Source organism: Pelodiscus sinensis, chromosome 1, assembly GCF_052426305.1.
Source record: "Pelodiscus sinensis isolate ZL-2025 chromosome 1, ASM5242630v1, whole genome shotgun sequence".
NCBI lineage: Eukaryota > Metazoa > Chordata > Testudines > Trionychidae > Pelodiscus > Pelodiscus sinensis.
The window spans coordinates 82,446,869-82,470,886 of NC_143052.1; the positions used below are offsets into that span (position 1 = coordinate 82,446,869).

At 45.0% G+C, this 24,018-nt stretch overlaps 1 protein-coding gene across 6 annotated transcripts in view; it reads right to left on the reverse strand.

Moving 5' to 3' along the window:
* Positions 1 to 24,018, reverse strand: part of TMCC3 (transmembrane and coiled-coil domain family 3) — a 232,097-nt gene that overhangs the window by 13,960 nt on the left and 194,119 nt on the right. The gene's annotated exons all lie outside the window — the stretch shown is intronic.

Consider the following 24,018-nt stretch of genomic DNA (forward strand, 5'->3'; position numbering starts at 1 on the left):
ATTTAAACTCCATAAAACTATACCAAATAGTGGTCAGAAAGTAACTTATAAGTACAATATGTATTGAACATATTTAAAAGTATTTCTCAAATTATGTTAAAAAACATAGAAAGTGAAAACATGCTACTTATTTAGCCATGTACAATATGAATATGAAAATACATAACCGGGTTGACAAATGACAACCAAGGTGCAAACCTTTTGCTTTAAAAAAAAAAAAAAAAAAAAAAAAAAAAAAGTTAAAAACAATACCTATAATATTCTAGTTTTGATTCTTTGTAAATCCAGTGGGCTTGGGGGCAGGGTTGGATTTTGTTTTACAAAAATTTATCAGGTTCAGGAAACATTCTGTACACATTTTAGATTATCAAAAGATTTATATAATTCATGAATGGTAAACTTCCAATTTTAGCTGGACGGACACTTATAAGTGGTCAAGTTCTCTCTTTCCATATGTCTCACTGTACTATCCAAAATGCTTTCTTGTTCTAAAGTCAAGTTATGTACGCCTGCCCCTCAGCATCTTGGAATTGACAGTAAGGTTTAGTGACAGCATGAGCCTAATTTGCAGTAGATCCAAAAGCATCCATTAGGTACCAATACGCCACTACAGAACGAATTGGGCAGCCATTTAATTTTTCAAGTTTGCTCATGGTGTCCAATGACTGGTTTGCTGCTGTCACAAAAATTGATTATATTTTAATATCAGCCTGGCAGTATGTGATTTAAAACTCCACACAAATCTCAAGAAGAGCATCTGAAGTATTGGAGTCTCGTGATTGTGTTCAGTCATAATCACTTAGATGTTTTGCACATTGAACTTGGTAAGTATTCTCTTGCAGCACATAATAAAAGTAGATGAACAGTGATTAAGCCACTTGACCATAATACCTGGCCAGAGCTCTAAAGATTGATTAGTAGTCTTAAATCGCATACCAAAAAAATCAATTTTTCCATAAGTACTAAAAACATTTTCTCATATATAGTTATTGTGGAATGGTGAATGAATATCTTTCTAATGAGATACATCTGATCAGTATAACATCCCCTGTGATACAAGGGGGGGGTCACATTGTTGAATCACCCATAGCATTCTATTTATAGACTGGTAAAACAATCCCAGTGATAGGTAGTAAAAAATTCTCACACTGCATTTAGTTCTTAATGACATGCCTTGGGTATTTTTCTATATAGCATCATAAATGCTCAGTATGGTAACCATTTAATTAATTCACCGCTGTGATAAACAAACATTCAGCTTTAAAAAGTTAAAATAGATGCATTTTATCACTGAAAGTATAGTGCATACAAACAGCTAGAATGATTCAAGGGGTTACTTGGAAGACAGACATTTTCATCTCTCTGACAAACTGGGTTTTAATCTTGGCAGTTTAGACAAACAGCGAAAGCAAATTTAGTAGTTTCATCCTAGTTCCCCACTGCACCTACTAAACAAGTTGTCCCATGACAACAGAACTGATGAAAGGTCACTAAGCCTTACATAGTCAATTTTTCTCATGTATGAAATGTATTTCATCTGTACAGAACAGGGATGTAAGGGACTTAATTACCTGATAAGTCTAGGCTTATCAGGAAGTTGAGTCAACTACTCGTATTATCTCCTCCTGCTGCCTCTGTATCAGAGGGAGCAAGGGGGGAGAGAGGGGAACGCAGGAGCTGTCTTGAAAGGGACTCCCCCAGACAGGGGCTGCTACTGGCTGGGCAGGCAGCCTGCCTCAGTCCAGACTCGCGCTAGGCCTGGGACCAAACCCTACTGCCTTTTAAACTGCAGAGGTTGCCAGATGGTTTAACCAAAAATACCAAACTCCACCCCTACAGAAAAAAAAAACAGACAAGGGAAAAAATTCTGTTGAGAATAAAAAGGGGGGAGACCAAAGTTGTGAAGGGGGAGAGGGAGAAAAAAGGACTCCCTGAGAGTTATTAAGCAAAAAAAAAAAAAAAAACAAAAAAAAAAAACCAGCATGGCCCCTTTAAGAAATGCCTTTGAGGCTTTTTGGGTTTTAACAGGCTGCTGGCAGTCATCTTGTTTTCCTTTTCCAGGCCAGACAGCTCCCCTGTGAAACCAGGTAAGTGGGGGTGGGGCGCAGCTGGGCCCGGTTGCTGAGTGTGTGTAGGGTTGCCAGGTGTCTGGTATTGACCTGGACAGTCTGGTAATTTAACCTCCTGGCATGGGGGGGGAGGAAACTGAAAATACCGGACATTTTAGGTGTCCAGTGTTTTCTGAATTTTTTTAACCAGACAGAAGGCAAAAATACCGGACTGTCTGGGTAATACCAGACACCTGGCAACCCTACAGCCTCAGCAGGAGCTGGGCAGCCTCCTCCAGCTCCTTCTGCATTTTAAATTGCAAAGCTGCAGTGAAGTTTGATCCCGGACCCAGCACAAACCGGGACTGAGCTAGCTGCCTATCAACAAATCGAATAGTCAATACAAATTCTTTTGAATACTTGATTAGTTAAATACCCACTTCTTAACATCCCTAACACAGAAGGGCATTTTGCTGAGCATTCAATGGCAAAACTGCTTTTAGATAAGTCTCACACATGGTTCGGAATTTTTACTTATGATTTCCTTGCATTTTGCCACCATAGGAACATGAACGGATGATAAAAGCATCAATTAATGAAGGTCCTGTGTAGGAAACGTCCAATACAAATGCCTATTAATAAAAAATAAAATTAGTTTGGGACTTAGCACAGAAAGCGTTTGGCTACTTCATGTAGCATGAACAGAATCTTTCTTCCCGCCCCCCCCCCCACTATGCTTTTTTTTTTAAGCTTACAAATGTTGTCTACTACACGCTGATGAGTACAGAGCTAGCATAGCACTTATGCTGATGACTGTTTGGCACAAAACATAATAAGAATGCGGACAGCCCATTGGGGATAAATGACTGCTTCGGGTGACTACTAAAAGGTTAATTAATGAATGATAGTGGGACCTAAAAAAAAGGCTGAAGTTAATTGGGGGTAAGCACCCCCAAAGAAATGGGAAGCTTCTGAGGAAAGAAGCTACCAGGAGAGCTCACCAGAGCAAGGAGTCTAGAAGGTGTACTCCTAGAAACAAGAGAGGCTCAAAACGAGTACTACGGTTCAGCTTCCAAGGAGGCCTGGTCTCAGCAAAGCAATCTTCCCAGTTGTAGGAAGCTCAGCCTGTCAGGGACAATGTGTTGCCTTGGAGAAGAGCTGCAACTGTCTGGTCTCCATGGAATCAGACTCACAGGAGGACCTTACTTGGGAAGAGGCAAAAGATATGACTCCAGGGGAAGGGTCCAGAGTCAAAAGAGCCCTGCTGGTAAAGGACCTGGGAAGAGATGATCAGTGGTTTCAGGAAGGACAGAAAACAAAACTGATTCATTCTCCCAGCAAAGACCCTGGGTGAAGGTTTTGCTTTATTTTCATTTGGCTCTTCTCTGTTAATAAAGACAATCCTCCAAACAGAGACCTTTAGTACCCGAAGGTCAGCCTGAACAGTTTTATCTCCCACGTACAAGAAAATCAAAGGGAGGCTAGCCCTCAGCACTATATCAGATGGCAAGCAGAACAGTCTGCACTACACTGGAGACATTCAATACTGGCAGTCTATTCAGATTTTTATGCTAGTCCAGCCCACTGTGGTATCCGAGCACCCCGTCAGTTAGCTTTTATGAAAAAATATTGAGCAATATGCTTAATGAATAAAAGAGGAATATTCACTCCTTTCATGCTTCCATAGAACATGAATTATTATTACATAATGTGTCTCAAGAGGAGAAACAGCTCTATTAAGCCAATCCCATTTCAGTATTAACCTGGATTACATGCAGAGCGGTTCAATGTTTCATCCGAAAACTGATCAAAATACTACACTGTTATGGTTAATCTGGCTGGGCAGGAGCTGCCCCCCACAGGCAGGGTTGCTCCAGCCACATGGGTCCTGCTGTGGGTAGGGGGTGCTCCAGTCCAGCTAGAACAGCGCTGTGAGCAGGGGCACTCCAGCCAGGCTGGAGCACCTCCTCTCCCCCACTCGCCCCTGTTTAATTGGTTAACTAAACAAACAGGGTTTTACATATCTATTTTGAATGAGCCTCAACACAAATTTATCCTAAAATAAGTCCATGAACTACACACACACACACACGTCAGACTTGTCATTGATGTTATCCAGTACAAACTGTACAAGGGTGGTTCTGACTACAATCTGTATAAAGTACCTTGTGTTTACTTCCCTTTGTACAAAAGTGTTCCAAAAATATTTTGCAGTAACTGGAGAGAAGCCTGAATCAGGTCTATCTTCCCTCATTTTCCACTTTACAGTAAAGTGCTGGAATGGGTAACAAGTTAACTAGTTACCCATTCACATCCCTAATGCACCCTGCATTGTAAGGTCAGGTTTAAAACTGTTAGATCCAAATTCCACAGCTGTACTAACATGTCCATATTGCAGAGATCTGACTGAGGTCCATGGCTTGGTGGCAACCTGCAGACCGACCCGAGGCCAAATGCAGCCCAATGTGTGGGCACAATACATTTTGTTTACTAGTGCCACACACACACACACACACACACACACACACACACACACACACACACACACACACACACACACACACACACACACACACACACACACACACACACCCATAGTTTTTTCCCCCTACCAGTATAACTCAAGTGACATGCTCATAAAACAAGGGCACATGAAGTGAGGCGTGAGACTGACTCACTCAGGTTGTAAACACCTCCAAGATGTACCACTCCCTGGACAGGCTTGGATATACTGGTTCAAACTAGGTTTTCGGAGACTCAGATAAAGAAAGTGCTCTTGGAATAAAACAAGTGAGTTTAAACTAACACAGACCTTCCTTTTGATCCAAAAGGCAGACAGGACCCAAGAGGAGCCCCCCACCTTTATGGAAGGCTTCAAAGGATTTTACCTTATTAGGGCTCCATAAAACCAGTAAGTGACATGTGGCAAACTTTGAGTATGCATACAGTAACTTTTTTAAAAAAATGTTTTCTCTGTAATGCTTTTACCCGAAGAATAAGTTCATTTACATTAACATAGCCTCTAGACAAAGCTTAACATCAGCTGCTAGATCCTGGCCAGACATGCTGGAGAAATCACACTAAAGTGCAGATGGACTTACCCCTGATCTGGATGGGAGAGAGAGGCAGGACTCTGCCCAACACAAGATGGCTAGGAGCCTGAAACCTTAAGAGGGTGCCCTTGAACAAGAGCAGGGGCTGAAGGGGTTTAAAAATCAGTTAATCCTGAAACTACGACAAGTAACTATGTACTGTGAGATGGTCACGCTAGAATTATCCCTGTTTTAGGAAAATCAAAGATGGAGGTTAAGTGACTTGCCAAAGACCACCCAGTAAGTGGGTGGCAAAGTCAAACAAACAGAATAAATGGTATTTTACTGACAACATTTCCTCAAAGTCCTGCCAATTGGAAAAATTACATCGGGGAATCAGGCAAGATGGATTTGTGGTGCCAGGAGATTCCAGCCTTATTTCGGAGAACAATATCAAAAGACAGAGTGTATTTATAAGCAAATACCATAATCTCTCTTCTTGCTTTCATTTCCTAACATACAATACAGGATTAAATACATGTCTTGTCTGCATCTAGGTCAGAGATTAAGCTTGGGGTAAGTATGGGCTATTTGTGTGTATTACATAGCACCAAGCTCCGTTGGAGGCACCAAACACTATACAAAAGCTTGATTTGGGTTGTAAGCCTTTTTTGGAGCCCTTATATTTTTCAGAGTTGTTTTCAAACAGTCTCTTGAAAAAGGTGTGAATTCCATCAGTATCTTCATTTTAATATTTAAGAATTCAGGTGTGCTCCAAGTGGGTCACTGTTTACCACATGGAGCCGCCATGGTCAGCTGGAAAGATGCAATGTGAGTTGCCCACACCAAACAAACAGGAAGTAGAATTTCAAAAGTTCCCATGAACTTAAAGGGAGCAGGGCAGATGCCCGAGTATGTAGGTGCAAAGTAGCAGAATTCAAACTGCTGACCAAAGTAGTCAAGATGGCCACTGTGGAACATCGGTTGGAGGCCATTTATAGCAACATAATCAAGAGTAGTTGTGACGAGGTACAGTTACAGAAATCCCCTTGGGATTGTTCCAGGGTGTGCTGATCATGCCACTGACACTTGTCTTCCTGCTCTCTGGGGCACCCCACCACTTTGTCCTTTTGGGCCGAATCCTCCCCCTCCCTCCCAGATGAGGCACAGAGTTCTTTAGGTGGGCAGTAACACTAACAATGCAGACGCTGAGCCACTTCAGCTCTGGAAGAATTAAGTTCTAGGACTCAGCACAACCCCTCAAAGGGATCAAAACTTCAAATAAAGGTGTGTCTGTGTGAAAGTTTAAAGCACAGAAGGATGTTCGCTCTCTTTATCGATGAAATTGAGAATCATACAATGGTTGTTCCCTTCTGATAATAAACAAAAATGTTATCAAGTACAAACAGTAGGATTTAAGTGGTTACAAGTGAAAACAGACAGACCAAAGTAAGTTACTAAATTACTAGGGTGTTCACTACGCTTGCCAACCCTCCCCCCTCTGTGGGTAGGCAACTCGCAGTCTCTTGCTTTCCCCGCCTCCTACCAGGAAGGGCTGGGGCCACACCAGTCCCAGTCTCTTGGCACCCGCCTCTCCCTCTCCACCTGGCTGCTGGGGAGGGCCGAGGCCACAGCAGCTACGGCCCAGGGATATCAGCAGCCTATTAGGTGACAGTCTCAAGGGGATCTCTGTCACCCAACCCATCACAGCTAGTACTTAATATTACTACCAAATTAAAGGCCTGGCTCCAGCTCTCCACATGGGCCTTAGGGAAAGCCAGACTGGGAGTGAGTCGGGCTTGGCTCCCGTGGATGCAGAGTTACGTGATGATGTCACTCTGTCATCCCACAAGAAAATTTTTTTTGAGAGAGAAAATGAAAAGATAATGCATAGCTAGTTCTAATACCGTAAAAAAAACCAAGTGTTGCCAGCAACTCTTACTCTAATGAGCTGTTCGTATTTCAGGCATAATTTTAAGGTCAGCGACTTTTTCACCCTGACCTGGGTCTTCAGCCCTTTGTATTCTTTCTGGATTTTCCAGGCCAGCCAAAGACAAAGGGCTGATAGACTGTATAAGCAATATAAGCTTTCTCCCAGGGCTGGAACTTGTGTCCTACATCCTCCCCTTTCCTGGAAAAATACCAGGGCCAAAATGGAATCCCACTACCAGGTGGGTATGGTCACATGTCTTCCTAAGACACACCAGTACTTAGACAGGACAAACAGGGCTGATATGAAATCACTAAACTGATCAAGTCACTTAGACTTCAGGGGGAGGGGCACCAGTAATGGCTCTCAGTAGCACATAAAACTAAACAGTCTCATACTTCATATTTCTAATTTTTCATAGAAGAATGATACAAAATACAATATGCAGATCCAGCAGACTGTAACATTAAAATTGATAGGCTACATGAGGTACTTGTTTAAAGCATCTTAAAGATATGCATATTTACATTCATAAGCCAATTTTCATAAAGCATTGGGGGGAGGGGGAACTGTCACAGAAGTGTGTCTACACCAGTATTCCCTGTAAGCTGAGCACTTGGATGGCAGCCCAGGAAAGAGTCAAATGCTGCCCAGCTAACTAGCAGAGTTCCCACAGCTGCCAGCATGTTTCTATTGGTAGTGCACATCTGCACAAGCCTTGGTGAATATAACAAAATATATTCTGCACATAGATGGAAAAATTAGAGGGAACGTTAGTCTATTCGGACACCTTTTTATATAACTTTGCTGCAAAAAGCTCTACGAAAAGCTCTTGAAGTAGATTTATTTTGTTGGCAAAGTAGGAGAATTATGTGGCTGGAAGGAACATTGAAGTGTGTACACTGCCAATGTTTTGTTGACAAAAACTGACTTGTTAACAAAATTCTGTAGCATAGACAAGATCTCAATATATGGACGTGCTTTGAGAGTGGACACAAAACATTTTGTAATCCTTTTCCTAAATTTATTATCTTGCTCATTTCTTACTACCGTATATACTCGAGTATAAGTCGACCCGAATATAAGCCGAGGCACCTAATTTTACCCCAAAAAACTGGGAAAAAGTATTGACTCGAGTATAAGCCTAGGGTAGGAAATGAGGCAGCTACTGGTAAATGTAAAAAATGAAGATAGATACCGGGTCTAGCCCCGGAAGTCGGGGCGAAAGCTGCTCCGGTGCCCCTGGTCTGCTGGAGACCGTCTCCAGCTGACCAGGGGCACCGGGCGGGTTCCCGCGCTTCTGAGGCTTTGCCAGAGCAAAGCCTCAGAGGCGCGGGACCCCCCGCGGCTGCGGCTTCAGTCCGGGAGCCTGTGGTCTGCTGGGGACGGTCCCCAGCAGACCACAGGCACCCAGATTGAAGCGGCAGCAGCGGCGGTTCCCCGCGCCTCTGAGGCTTTGCCAGACCGTCCCCAGCAGACCACAGGCTCCCGGACTGAAGCCGCAGCCGCGGGGGGGTCCCGCGCCTCTGAGGCTTTGCCAGAGCAAAGCCTCAGAGGCGTGGGGAACCGCCGCTGCTGCCGCTTCAATCTGGGTGCCTGTGGTCTGCTGGGGACCGTCCCCAGCAGACCACAGGCTCCCGGACTGAAGCCGCAGCCGCGGGGGGGTCCCGCGCCTCTGAGGCTTTGCCCGCCTCAGTTCTCGAGATGCTGACTCGAGTATAAGCCGAGGGGGGCATTTTTCAGCACAAAAACTGTGCTGAAAAACTCGGCTTATACTCGAGTATATACGGTACTTGTAATAAGCACTTTTCCTCAATAAACATTACCGCTTTTGCCATTTAGTAATTGATTTTTTTTGTTAGATTATTTATTTGATTCCACTATAAGACATCATTTATAAAATAACAGAACAACAGTTTGAACAAGCAGATTTTGATTTTTTCTTAATTCTGCAGCGGCACATCCTGAACACAAACAACTGAATCTTGTTCTACACACAAACTGAGTTATTTGCTTATCCTCTCCTTCACTCCTCTCATTGGATCAACAAAGGAAGCCATAAAACTACTTATGTCTGCTTTTGAAAGAACTGCAGATATATGCAGTTCATTAACCAGAAGCAAAGAGTTTCATGTCCTCAGTGATAACAAAAATCTGCAAAAGCTACATGACAGGTAGAATAACTAACAATTAGCGATCTGGCAAAAACAGGAGAACCCAGATGTCAATTTTCAGTGCTATGCAAATCACTAATTATTCCAGGGCGAGCGGCACCTCTTCCTCTCCCATCCCTCTTCCCAAAAGCACAGTTATGCAATTTGCTCACTCATGTCTGCTCTGCAAATCGTGGCGAGAGAGTCACTTTTCATCCAGCCAGTAGGTCTTGTCTTAGACTTTGTTTACACTGGCAATTGAGCAACAAAGCTTTTGTCCTTCAGAGGCTTAAACTGCCACCCCCTATCCCTCAATGACAAAAGCTTTGCTCAGCAAGTACTACAGTATGAACCTCCCAAATCTGGGATTCTGTGGTCTGGAAACATCCAAGGACCATGGATGTTGCTGGACCAGAGCGCCCCAGAGGTGAGGAGAACGAGCCAGCCGAAAGTGCTGCGGGGTTGGGCCGGCAAGTGCTGGTCCAGTGATGGTGGAGAGTCTAGTTCCGAGGAAATCCCTGCAGCCAGGAGCAGAAGTTCTGTCCCTGTACAGAAACCCAGCGAGAGCAGGGTCTCCAGCAGTTAGAGAGTCACGCCCCAAGGAGACTAACTCTGGGAGCCCTGCCATGGGGCTGGCAGCGGGAGGGGAAGGAGCACACGGTCCAGAGACCCCCGCAGGTCAGAGAGCAGCCTTGACCATTCAGGTCCTGGACCAGGGAGGTACAACCTGTAGTTTAAACAGTGCTTGTACATGCCATGCTGCTTATAGGGGGTGGAAGTTTGTCATCAAAAAGGTCTATACCACACAACTGTTACTGACGTGGCTGTCGCTCAGTTGTCAGCACAGGCAAAGTCTAAGTTTCCTGGGCTTTGACTCTGTTGCCCAAAACCACTTTAGTGAACTTTAAACACAGGACTGGCATTTGAGTCAGTCTTCTCAGGGGCAACTGCTCTCCCATTGTCTTGTCAAGTGAGATCTCCCACCCGGAGTCTAATAGCAAATATCCCAATATTTATCCCTAGGCATTCAAACATCCGACTAATCAGCTCGGAGTATTCTTAAAGTTGTTATAGAGCTGCTCCATGTTCACCAGATACCTGTACTGCATGTTTAAATACAAGATGCTCTGTCGGGGGCTTAATTTGTGTAGATTTAACTGGCATGGTAAGTAAGGAGTGCTGGTATATTTAATGGCATTATCATACCATGTAGCAATGTAAGAGCTTCAGCTTAGTAAAAAAGATAACCTGAAAGTGTAAACAATACATGCAAGTCCAAAAAAATGAGCATGCATATCCAGGCCCCCCACATGGTGAAGAACTGTACACTTTGCTAGAGCCTGGAGGCCCATCCTAGGTTGCAAATTCAGTAAGTGTGTGGGAGGAGGCCCACGTTACAAGTCTGTACTGAGCCTGAAAAAAAAAAAAATGTGTGGGCCCTATGCATGTCCCATATAATTACAAAACATACGCACACTTATCTTATTAGTGCTGTACGCAGGCCTAAATAACTTTGTTAGATTAAAAATCCATTCACCGTGTGCCTAGAAGTGGCAATAAAACAAGCAGAATGCTCAGAAAATTTGATCCTCTGTAGCCTGGAAAATTAGCTTAAGTCACAAAAATGTGTACTCAAGTTTTATGCAGAAAGCTTATAGGTTAATGCTATAGACTACATGCATTCCTTCCTGCCCCGCCGCCCCCCACGCACACACTTTCCCAGTAAATATTTTAATAGGTTGGCCAGTCTGGGACCTACCCCCACTGCAGTTCTGCATTTAAAGTGCATTAGGAACCAGTTAGGTAGGCAGCCCAGCTCAGTTCCAGGTCATGCTGGGTCTGGGAGCTCAGACCACCCCCTAGACGGGGACTACTGCCACCCAGCGCTGCTGCCTCTCTTGCAGGCAGCAGCACAGGGTCACAGGCAGCCGGTCCACAAGGGGAGCTGGCTTTTAAAGTGGCTCCCCTCGCGGACCAGCTCCCACCTGGCACCCCACGCTGCTGTCTCTGATACAGCGACCACAGCATGGAGTGGCAGGTCTTCTCGGGAGTGAAGCTGGAGTGCACTGGCTGCCGCCCCCGCCCCCAGGGACTACAGAATAGCCGTCTGATAAGAATTCATGAGGTTACTCGACTATTCGATTAACCGATATTTAACATCCCTAGTAAAGTGCCAGTGTAGACTTAGCCTTAGACCAGTGGTTCTCAAACTGTGGTCTGCAGCTACCTTCCAGATGGTCTGCGGATTGAGCTCAGCAACCCTCCTTCCTGTAGCAGGGAGCCCACGCTGGAGCTCCAGCCGCACCCTCCGTCTCCTGTGAGATTGGAGTGCCAGTCCCAGTTTCCTGCTGCCAGGGGTTGGGGTGGGGACAGAAAGCCCCAAGCTGCACTGTACAATATGGCTCGCAGGGTAGAATGCTCCTTCTCCCCATCCCCCAGCTGCGGGGAACAGCAGTACACGGGCACACTGCCTGGAGCTTTTCCCCATGGCCAAAATTCAGCCAATGGAAGCAGGGAGAGACTGTGTTACATGGGGACTGGGACCGGCATGGGACACAGAGGCAGGTAAGTGCTCCCCCATCCCCTGCACCCCACCCCCATCACACATACCCCCACTGAGACCCCACACCTTCAGTCTGCTCCTGCTTCCTCCCCCCAGCCAGACACCCTGCCCCAAGCCACATACTGCATCTTCCCTTGCTCTTGTCCCCTTCCCCTGGCCAGACCCCTTACTCCCAGCCTGCTCCTGCCTAGACCTTGCACCCCCATCCTTCTTGCTGCCAGCCCTGTCCTGCAAACTGAACCCCTCATTTTTGTCCCAACCCAAGAGTTTAGGTGGTCCACAAAATCCACGAACCCTGGATTCCCAAAAGAGTAAAGATGGCTATGGGAAGCCCTGAACCTCACTCCTCCCTGTCCCTTCCCCAGTGGGGCTGCAGCACCAGAGAAGTAAAGTGTCTCGGTTGGAGGTCACATCAATAAGGGTTGGGGATTTTTTTTTTTTTTTTTTGCTTCTCACTTGTGTGGCCCCCAGCTGATTTTTTCAGTGGTCTCTGACCCAATCTTTTGTTGACAAACTAATATTTTACTTTATTTAAAATGAACTTTGATTAACTCTCTCATGTTAGTGTAAAGCTTAATCTGTTTAATAAATTTTAATTAATATTTCCTTTCTTACTGATTAAATTAAACCACTCTCCCTAGTTTCAGCATTAGCAAAATGGCTTGGCTGTAATTACATAATTAATGGCAAGTTTCCATTAGCAAATGGTGGTCCACAGAAAGATCTGCATTGAACCAGGTGGGCCAGGGGTAAAAAAGTTTGAGAACCCCTGCCTTAGACCTTGAGCTGAGTAGTAAGGTTTTTGAACCTTGCTAATGGCTTCATATGAAGAAAAGAGTAGTTTCCAATATATTAATTAATGATACTTCCACTAAATTCTCTTGGACAAAACCTAATTCCATTGAAATAAATGGCAAACCTCTCCTCTCCCTGATTTCAAAGTGGGAGACTGGGTTTGTTTTGCTTCCTGCAAAACAAAACAAAACAAAAACCCTCAGCACTTTCTTCCTTACATTTCTCATTAACTGGAACATTGCCAGCACTTTTTACTAACGTATGTTCAAAATAAAAATATCAGACTACAAAGCTAGACTTGCCTCCCAAGACAAGCAGTTTTCCCCTCTCGAAAGAGATGGGTCTTTGTTACCAAAAGTTAATACAGATGTGACATTTACAAAATAAAAATACTACACAAAACAGAAAATATTTAAAGGAATAACGAAAGACAGCCTACTACAGCAGTGAAATTGGTTTTCTACTGTGATAACTGCCTGAACTAATTTGATATCACAGTCAAGAATAAATTACAATTAGGAAGCTTAACATTTTATTTTTAACAATAACGAGGCAGGGGTTCCCAGACATTTTCTTTCTGCGTATGCACACGCACAGACAAAAAACTGTACAGCCCAGCTGCAGTGTTCCCTCTAATTTTTTATGTCCATGTGCAGAATGGGGTCTATGGGAAGATAGAGGGGTTTGAAATGCAGAAGGGAGCTCAGGGCTGGAGTAAAGGCTTGAGATATGGGGGGGTAAGACTCTGGCTGGGGGTGCAGGCTCTGTGGTTGTGCTGGACATACAGGCTCTGGGATGGAAGTGGGGGTGAGGCGTTTGGGGGCCAGGTTACCCTGGGGAAAGAGGACTAGCCCAGCCCTCTCTCACCACAGCAGGTCCATCTAGAATGGAAATGCTAACACTACCTCTGCATTTCTGAAGCCGAGGTAGGTACTAGTCACTCGCAACAGTTACCAGTGCTATGGTAAATATTTTGTAGATACTGAAGATTCCCCTTCCAAGGAATTGAGTCACATACTCCACCCCGCTCAATTACTAAGCCAAGTACATAAGAACAACAGAAGATGTTCAGGAGTATCTTTTTATGACAAATCAGTGCTAGTCACCGCTGCCATGCCTCAAGGGAAACAACTGAGAGGAGAGGGGGACCTGGCCAAACCACTGCTTTCTTGGCCAGACAGACAAAGAGATTGGAAAAACTACACACAACCCATCTAGGACCCTATCTGCACTCTTATGGCCATGCAAGAAGCTAACTTTCACCTGCAGCCCGAAACACCTATGTAGAAAAAGTAGCACAAGGTAGGGCAGTCACTTTCATGAGCACCCACACACCTCATCATCATGCCTCCCTTCTGCTCCCCTTTTTTGCTTGAGTTTTAGACTTGTGATTATCCTGCAGGGCAGACTCTTCTGTGAATAGGCTGGCTAACTTCGGAGCCACAGATACATCCTTCTGCAGGTTCAAAGGTTATACAGATGCAATACCGAGGACAAGACAAAGCCCTACTCCCATTTGCAATAAATGCTGCATTAGATCAAATTCCATGAAAGTCCGCTTACTATATCTAGCAGTGCAGAGCTGGGGAAGTTGTATAGAAAGCTGAAACACCATGCACAGCACTTTCATTTCAGGTCTAAAGGATTTCAGTCCTATGATTGCGCTACAAAATTTAAAAAGTGAAGTATTACATTTGATAGTAAGGAAAATCAAGCAACATGACTAAAGCTTTAAACTGAGTCTTCTAGACCAGTCAGATCCTTCCCTCCCTCCTTACCCAATCCCCATTTATTCAAAAGAAATTGAAAAGTTACAAAAATAAACAAACAAACCAACCAACCATGCTCATGGAGTTTATTTGTAGATATTATCTAACACCACAAACTATACTAGTAAACTAAGTGAGAGTTTATGCTTCCTGCAGCAGTAAAGTCTTCCAAATAGTTTTTAAGTTTAAAAGGAACAATTTTTCACCTTTAAAGCTTTATATCAAGTTTCTTGCTCAATACAGTAAAACTCCAGTGGTCTGGCATCCAATGGTCCGGCACTCCTGATGGTCCGGCACCATCTGGAACCCGGAAGTGCTCCGGGCACTTAGTAACAAGCAGAACTAAACAACAAAGCAAATGGACTGCAAGGCCCTGGAGGTCTACAACCCATGTCTGCAGAGATACAAGGCAGAGACTATCTCCAGGTTGTCCCCCTCAGTGGCAACTGAAACCAGCTCTCACTCCATTTCCCATGACCTGAGGTGGAAAACAAAACAAAAACACCAAACCATGGAAAGTCCCACCTCAAGGATTTGACAGATAACAGTCTCATAGCTCCCGAGTGGCTCCCTGTTCTAGATAAACCCAAAGGACATTCCAGGAAGACTTCAGAACATAGCACTGATCTCCTGTAGCTCCCACAAATATTCTTCCTCCTGAACTCCTGGTTTTGACCTCAGCTTGATTTGAACTTTGCCTCCTGACTCAGATGCTGAAATTAGACTCAGACTCTGATACTTAGTGTCTTTTATGAACTCCTCTGCCACTTCCATCCTCAGGTTTGCCCCTGCTTGCACCCTGAACCTTGACTGCCCTTGCTAGACTCCTGACACAGATAACAGTCACAGTCTGTGGTTACTCATTAGCTCAACTTCCCACCATGGGCGGTCAGTGCAGCTGGGAATCGGCTCCCAGCCCCATCTACAATCCCGCCCCCACCACACCAACCACAGAGAGGGGAAGAGATTGCATACATGCCTCAGCCTGACCAGCCCCCAAAGCCCTGGGAAAGAAGGAGACCACATGGCTCCCGCAGCAACACTCTGCCCTCAAAACGCCTACAGCAGGCATTCTGGGGGTGGAGTGTGGGCAGGGCCATGCCTGGCGGTTTGGAAAGGTAAAGCCTTCTCCTGCGTAGGCTACCGGACGCAGGCTAGAGAGACGTAGGCTAGAGAGAAGTAAAAAGAGCTCTCTTCGAAACTGGTCACAAGTTTTAAGTGCAAGAACATGATCTATATTCTCTTTACTGCCAGCATTGCCTCCTCAAACTATTAGCAAGATGAAATATAGGATTATGTAAGCTCCCACACACAGCCTGCCTGGTGTGACTAGTGCCATCATTGTTGTGAACATCTAAGGAGCTGTTGCCAGGCGAAAGAGAAAAGAGGTATTGAGGAAATATGCAAATATGTGGTGCCACTGACAATTGAAGACTCTTGGCTCATGTAGTTTTAATTACATATATTTAGACATGAAAAAGTGCCTAGGATCAATTCAGATAAGACACCATCCTGAATCAGACACCACATATACTGATTCTGCTATTTTAAGTAAAACACTAGACTAGTATTTCTTCAACTTCTCTGTTTCTTTGAGACCTCTCCTTATTGTACTCATCGCATTAGCTGCCACATGGCTAGAGCCCTAAGCAGATACAAAATTGGCATCTGCTTCCGCCAAAAAATGAGTAGAGTATTCCCATCCACATTCAAGGATGCAGATACCTGTGGATATAAAGCAGATATCTGCAGGGCTCTACATATGGCATCCAGGAATAGAACTCTTTATCAGGGAGAGAGACTGAATAAATCACTATGGCTACATCTACACTGCTGGGGAAAGTCGGAAAAAGATACGCAAATTGCAAACTGCAATTTGGGTATCTTTTTCCACATTTTTCCTCCGAAAGAGGCTTTTCTGAAATTTGGCCTGTCTATATGGGGCCAAATTTAGGGAAAAAATCCTCTTTCGGAACATTCCTTCTTCTCACTGAGAAGAATACAGGGATGCTGAAAGAACATGTCCACTTTTCCCAGAAAAGCTCTGTAGTCTAGACATAGCCTATGCTTGATGGGGAGGGGGGAATTTCATTACATGTTCTTTGTAGGTTACAAAAAATACCCGTCTTTCTCCTTACACCAATGCATTCATTCTCTAGAACAGAAAAATCTATGCCAGGCCAGAATCACACCCTTGCCTGAGGGCAAAAATTACTGGTTAAACAGAAACTTTGATAAATACCAACATTATTTCCTTTGCCCAACTTCAGATACAGGTCCCAGATACTTTTCCATCACTTCCCTCAACCAGTGACTTGCTTCAGAGAGCCTTTCTACTCCCTGCTCTTTTCACATCCAGGCCATCTGCCTAGAACTGGGATGGGCAATAATTTTTGGCTGGGGGCAGGGCCAGGATGCTGGGGGTGGGAGAGCCCCTTTGCCCCCCTCCTTCCCACTAAGCACCCATGCCCCCTGGCAGGGCGGGAGAAGGCTTTGCATGCTCCTCTGCCCCCAAGCAAGTCAGAGCTTGGGGGTGGGGAAGCGCATGAAGCTTCCTCCGCCCTGCCCCCTCACTCTGCGAGGAGCGAGTGGCACTTAGAAAAGTACTACGTGCTCCTGGCAGGGCGGAGGAAACTTTGTGTGCTTCCCCCGCCCCCAGACCCTAATTGACCTCCCCAGTCTGGATGTGGCACGTGGAGCCACTTTTGCCCACCCCTGGCCTGGAAGCATCAAAACAGCTGAGTTCTTTCCATTAACCTGGGGACTCTCAAAGGAATCAACCTGTGCTCTACAGCTCAACTGAGCTCTTCTTAAGGACCAGGTGCTCTGAAAGCTATCCCATAATCCCTGGCTCCACAGCCTCAGCTGCGAGCCAGCTTATTGGCCATCTCCTCTAAAAGGGACAGCTAACTTACAACAGTGCTCCGTAAATCAAGCTTCTGGCCAGCAGGGAGAGTGATACTTTTCATCCTACTATGAGAGAGTTTGAGGCAAAGTCTTCTGTTTATTAGAGCAGACAAGCTTTTCTAGGTTTAATGTAGGCTTCTCACGGGGTGCATGACAGAGCAACATGCCATTCTTTTGCCTCTCGGCTTTATAATAAAAGCAACAGTGAATTAACTGAAAACAGTTTTGCAGTAAGTTTTCAGTAACAGCAAAACACTGTTGCAGGAACATGAACCATTGTGTAAAGTGAGTACAGTACTCTGCGTACCAGGATTCAACAACTCAGTCCTTCTCAATTGGCCTTGAAAGCTGGAGGAAACAATGTTTCGTCTCTGTTTTGTCTGGTCCTTGAGATCTTCACTTTGGAAGTTGAAAACATTTGGAAATGGTAACTACTCCAGATCAAAAGCCATATTACAGGCCATGAAGTAATTCTGCTATCTTAGAGGAAGACTTAAGTAATAAAATTTCATACAGCCTCAATATTAGATTGCTTTGTATCTTTCCAGTATTATGTGCCATAAGCTACTGGTGTACTATTCAGCCTATCACCAAGCTCAGTGTTTCCCAAGTTATGGGCCACAGCCCAGTACCAGGCTGCGGGAAAAAAATACCGGGCCTCAGCATGGCTGCCGGTAGGGGAGCAGAGCGGGGCAGGCTGAGAGGAGGTGGCGGCAGGGGGGAAGGGAGAACCGGCCACCGGGAAGAAGGGTTGGGGGCAGCGGGACTGTCCCGCGAAGATCAGGACAGGCGGGTGGGCGGTCAGTAGAAGCAGGGTTAGGGGTAGCTGGGCTGTCCCGTGGAGATCCAGGTGGGTGGGTGACGGGTGGCGGAAGCAGGGTTGGAGATAGTGGCGCTGTCCCGCAGAGATCCAGGCAGGCAGGGCTGTCCCGCGGAGATGGGGAGGAGGGGGCGAGTGGGCGGCAGAAGCAGGGTTGGCGGCAACGGGGCTGTCTCATGGAGATGCGGGGAGGGGGAGCGAGCAGGCAGCGGAAGCAGGGTTGGGAGCAGCGGGACTGTCCTGAGGAGATGGGGGAGTAGAAGGGGAGTGGAAGCAAGGTTGGGGGTAGTGGGGCTGTCAAGTGGAGATGGGGGGGCAGGCGGGCAGGTGGTGGAAGGAGGGTTGGAGGCAGTGGGGCTTTCCAGCAGAAATCGGGGAGGGCAGGCGGCAGAACCAGGGCTGGACGGCGGGTGGGGGGGCTGGCCAGGGGAGAGCAGGAGGAAGAGATCGGGAGAACCAGCTGCGGAAAGCAGGGCTGAATGGGGGCAGCTGGGCTGGATGGGGGAGATCGGGAGGAGAAGTGGGAGGGGGGGGAGCAGGACTGACCGGGGCACATGCGGACCCTACAGACCCTAGCAGAGGAGTGAGTCTGCCTGGGGATTCCATTTTCCCCTCCCCCCCCCCCCCCCACATATTCTCCCTCGAGTAGTTGCGAACTGCCTGGCAGGTAGACACACTCAGGCAGCCTGAGCACATCTACTATTCAGGCAGTTCGCAGCTAAGGACTGATACACCTAATTATAATAAAACTTACCTAATTAGAAAATACCAGACATTTTATACGTCTGGTCATTTCTCAATTTGTTTCTCAGACAAAACCCTCAAATACCAGATTGTCCAGTACAAAACCGGACACCTGGCAACCCTACCCTTCCTTGCACCCCCCCCTCCTAGACAGCTACCCTACCCCCAGTCTGCTCCTGCTCCCGCCTCCTGGAGTGCCCATGAGGCGCCGGGTCCCCCAAGCCCTGGCCCAGGCTGGGCGGAGGATGCAGACGGGTGAAAATTGAAAATGTATTCATTTTTTTAAATGTGTTTATATTTTTGGGCTGCAAAAAAACAGTACTAAAAAAAACCAGGTTTGAACTAAAGTAAAAAGTTTGGGAAACCCTGACCTAAATCAGCTTTCTATCCATCTTACAATCCATTTATCCAATCCATATTCCCATAACTTGCTGGCAAGAATATTGTGGGTGACTGTATCAAAAGCTTTGCTAACGCTGGCAGTGGGGGCTTTGGGAGGACCAGAAACAACTTATTTGAATATTCATCATTTGCTTAATGAATATGCAAATGAATGTTACTGGTCCTCCAAAAGCTCGTGAAAGGATTTACTGGTCCCCGTGTCAAAAAGTTTGGGAACGCCTGACCTAGCTGTTTGCAAGCAGAAATAGTTTCTACTTCAAAATCAGTATGTTTTGCTCAGTTCAGTGTAACCTAATGCAGACAAATTCACTGCACTATATTTTATACTGAAGCATTAAAGTTCAAAGAAATTTTAGTCTTGAGGGGAAGTCCTATGGACATTGATAGACTCCTTCACTTACAAAAACATAAATTTAACTGCAAATTAAAACAAAACAAAAAAACCCCCAAACCCCACACCTTACTTTGCCCCCATTAAAGTAATTTTCAAAATTACTGCAGGCTTTCCAATGAGTACATCCAATAATTACAGAAAAGTGAGTGGTGAAAACAGCATGTTCTTTGCTACTCAAATCAAGTCCTGGAACTCAAACAGAGAGGAATTTTTCAAATTTAGTTCTAAGAAGAGAACAGGATCTGGTCCAAGGGGGAGAAATAGCCAAAGCGCTCAATAAAAGTGACCGTAATGTAAATTATCAGTCCTGTCTTGGAGTGCCTGAGTGCCCGCACTCGGGACACCACAGCACTTGGCCACATGGAGCCAGACGTGCTCCTGGGCATGCCGGTGCATCTCGTGGGGTCGTTGCCATCAACCAGAATGCACTTGCTGTAGGCTGCCATCCGGGGGCTCCATCAGGGGGCTGTCAGGATCCAGGAGGCCCCGTGGGAAACCGTCCACCCCAAGGAGTCCTCAGAGCCACCCCGGTCCTCCTCACCGAAGGCTCATGCCCCATTCCTCCCTCACGTCCTTCCACTTACACCTCCCTAGCCCCCCTTCCTGATGTCAAATAAGAGACACATTTTTTCATAAACACGAACCGTCTTTATTTAACAAAACTGGGGAGGGGGAATGAAACTCTGGGGAGACTGGTGAAAGGAGGCAGGAGGAGAGAGGGTGGGAGAGGGGAGGGGGAAAGCTGGGAGGAGGGAGCTGGAAGGGGGAAGCAAGGGGAAGAAGGGGGAGGGGAAGCTCAAAGCCCAGGGTTGGGGGTCTCGCTGGACCAATGTGATTTTCACGCAAACCTGCTCCTGGGTTCGCACGTGGCCTTTGGTGGCCAGGCTGGCAGCTATCCTGACAGACGGCTGCGTTCCTCTGTCTAGTGCGGAGATCATGAACGTTGGGGGCATCCTGCCCAAACCTGAATAAGGTCCATGATCTCCACCCTGGACCAGGAAGGCGCCCGCCTTCTCGGGCCCGTCAGGCTCCTGGGGAGCGGTGGAGGGTTGGCTGCCAGTGGCTTGCTGGCTCATGTTTTGGGGCCACTGGACCAGGGGCTCCGGTGGCCACTGCTGGCTCTGGGCTGGCAGGCTTGGATCTGGCACAGGCACTGTGGCTAGGGTCTACCCCTTTAATGGTTCCGGAGCTGGGGGGGAGAGGAGAGTAAGTTTTCCTGGTTGCGCCCAGAGTGGCCACTAGGGCTCCCTGGGAAGGGCTGGAGGCCCCTTATTTCAAATTAAGTGTCTACATAGCACTTAATTTGAAATAGCTATTTTGAATTTAGCTTTAATCCTCATAGAATGAGGTTTACCAAATTTAAATTAAGCAGTTTGCATGAATAGATGCTATTACAGTTAATTCGAAATAATGGCTGTTATTTCGAATTAGCTTTGTAGTGTAGACATACCCTTGGAGTGGTGAGAAGGATTTAGTTGGGCCCCTAGCAAAAATGGATCTATGGATCTAATAAAGTTTTATTCAATAAAAATATATGGCACCTCAAAGTTAGAACATAAAAACATAAGAATGGCCACACTGGGTCAGATCAAAGGTCCATATAGCCCAATATCTCATCTTCTGACAGTGGCCAATGCCAGGTGCCCCGGAAAGAGGGAAAACAACAGGTAACCTTCATGTGATCCCTTTCCTGTCATCCAATTCCAGACAAACAGAGGCTAGGGCCACCATTCCTACCTATCTTGGCTTGTAGCCATTGATGGACCTAACCTTCATGAATCTATCTAGGTCTTTTTCCAGAGACTGACTATGTGCTAATGAAGAAAAGCTTCCTTTTTTTTTTTTAATCCTATTAATTTCATTTGGTGACCCCTAGTTCTTATATTGTGGGAATAAATCAATAACTTTTCCTTGTTCGCTTATTGAAAGTTGTTACATTTCTATGTGGACATGCTGTATTATCTCTCAATACTACTATATTTGTTTAGATAATCATTTGAAATGTATAATAGTTCATGTTATCAAGTAATGGAATGTTTGAAAACAGCTACATTGTTTGAGGGAATGTAAAATTTTTATAGACTACAAAGGGATCTGTACGCTCGAAAAGGCTGGGAACCACTGGTCTAGATGGGGATTGACCCATGAGGGCAGCAGACCAGGGCTTTGGAGTGGAGCCCGGAGCTGGAGCGCGGAGCAGTGAAGCCGCAGGTTTTTGCTCAGAGCTGGAGCGGAGCCAGAGCACAGAAAATCGACTGCTCCAGTTTTTTTTTTTTTTCATTTTCAATCCAAAATGAATGATATTTTAGCAAGAAAGTCTTAAAGGTGCCAAAAAGTTTCAGATTGTATAACAATTGATATTAACATCTACTTTACCACTTTACATAATACGTCACAGTTATTCTCACTTCAGCCGAAATCAAGATTTAATGTACAGATATAGAATTACAAAGTTTTCTGGAGATATGTTTAATTAAAGAATCAGGTAATTATCAGACATCTGGCAACACTGAAGACTGCTCCCACCCTTGTGCCAAGGTTAGGCGAGTACGTACTTGCGTGGATTAGATAAGTATGTGTTTATTTTCAACCTTGTAATGTGTAGCCTTATTACTTCCCAACAATTAATTTTGTGGAACAGTGATAGCACGTACTAACGCTATGGCACATACCAAATTCCATTGATATATCTATATTAAAGCATTTGAGATATTAATTACAAACTTGGAAAATATTTTGAATATTTTTACTGCAAAATTTCATAAGAAAAACTAACTTGTAATTTATAAATAAAAAATTATATTAATTATGTATATTAAAATACTTATGTAATTAAAACTGCAAGAAACATGTTAAAATATTAAAATATACTTTAATAATAATTTTGTGTAAAAAGAAAATGCGATCATTTTTGTCCAGAAAATCCAAAATAAATTCGAAGTACTTTAAGTGGTTAAGATATCACAAGTAGGTACATTATATAAAAAGTGTAATACTTCTGTTCATTGCTTTTCGAAGATCATAACAAGAAACATTTGGATAGGGTAGCAGCACAAGAAGATTTGGCCATGGCTTCGACGAAAAAAAATCAAATCTATCCCCCATGATTGATAGCCGATTCACGGAAAAGGATCTCAACGATGTCTTTACTTTTGAATTTGAAAAGCCCAAATTTGGGCTTTTGGGAAAAGCAAAGAAGAAATCGGCAACGTTCAAGATGGAAAAGGAAGTGAATGGCAAGCTCAAACCATGTATCTTCAAGACAAGTGAAGCAAGTGCCAAGAAAAGTTTCAACCTTTGGCTGCATGTAAAACGTAACCATCCTGAAAACTATGCGGCTCTGGTTACAAAAAAGGACCAGAAATATGAGGCAAAATAGAAAGCTAACATGGCTAAACAACGTTCATCTGGCTCTTTGAAAACTCCCGGAGAAAAGATTTTTTGTGGAGCTTCATCTGAAAAGAAACCCAAAATTTGAGCAAACAAAACTTGCCTCATATTTGAAGTCCTCAAAGGTTACAGTCACCGTGGATACCAATACTTTCCGTGAAGGGCTGATGGAAATGGCCTGCTTGAGTTCAACACCGCTCACTACCTTCAGGCTAAAGAAGAAAGGATTCCAAAAAATTGCAGGTGAAATGGGTCGGCAGCTTAGCATTTCGATGGGGCACGATGCAGTTCGTCATTTAGTTGTCAGCACAGCTGAGTCTGATCGCGAAAAGCTCCAGAAAGCTTTGGAGCAAAAATTGTGCTACCTGAAAATGGAAGCGACAACCCATGGAAACAGAAATTTCCTTGTAATCAATGCTTAATGCTACGAAGAAGGAAAAGATAAAGCTGTGGTAAAAACCTTGGGCATACTCGACACTGAAGGGCGTCACAATTCTTCCTACGTGAAAAGGAAAGTAAAAGCTATTTTAGAAAAATTTGGGATCAGTGAAATGCAAGTGCTGAGCATCTGCATTGACAATGCAGCAAACATGATGTGTGCCGTCAAAAATTCCAGTGAGGACAATGAAACCATTTCTACCTCTGAGAACAGGGATGTGGACATAATTGAAGCTGTTTTGCCTGATAAAGGAACTAAAGGAATGGATGAAATCGAACTCAATATGGATGCTGCTGTGCAATGGGTTAATGACCCTACCCTCATACTTCCAACACGACTTCATGAGGACGACTCAAAGATCCAACTGATGAGGTGTGGCAATCTGGGATGGACTGAACAAAGAACATGCAAAGAAATTTCTGGCAAAAATTCAACAAGTCATTGTCAAAACTATGAACCCCAAGTATTCGAAGTGTTCTGCTTGATCTACATGGGGTAATTCAAATCATTGGATACTGTGACTCTCTGCAGTTCAACATTTGCGATGATTGATCGGCTTCTCGTTTTTCAGTCTTACTGTGAACAAGTGGCTGCTGCTGGATCAAAAGAACTCAAGTTAACAAAAGCTGAAT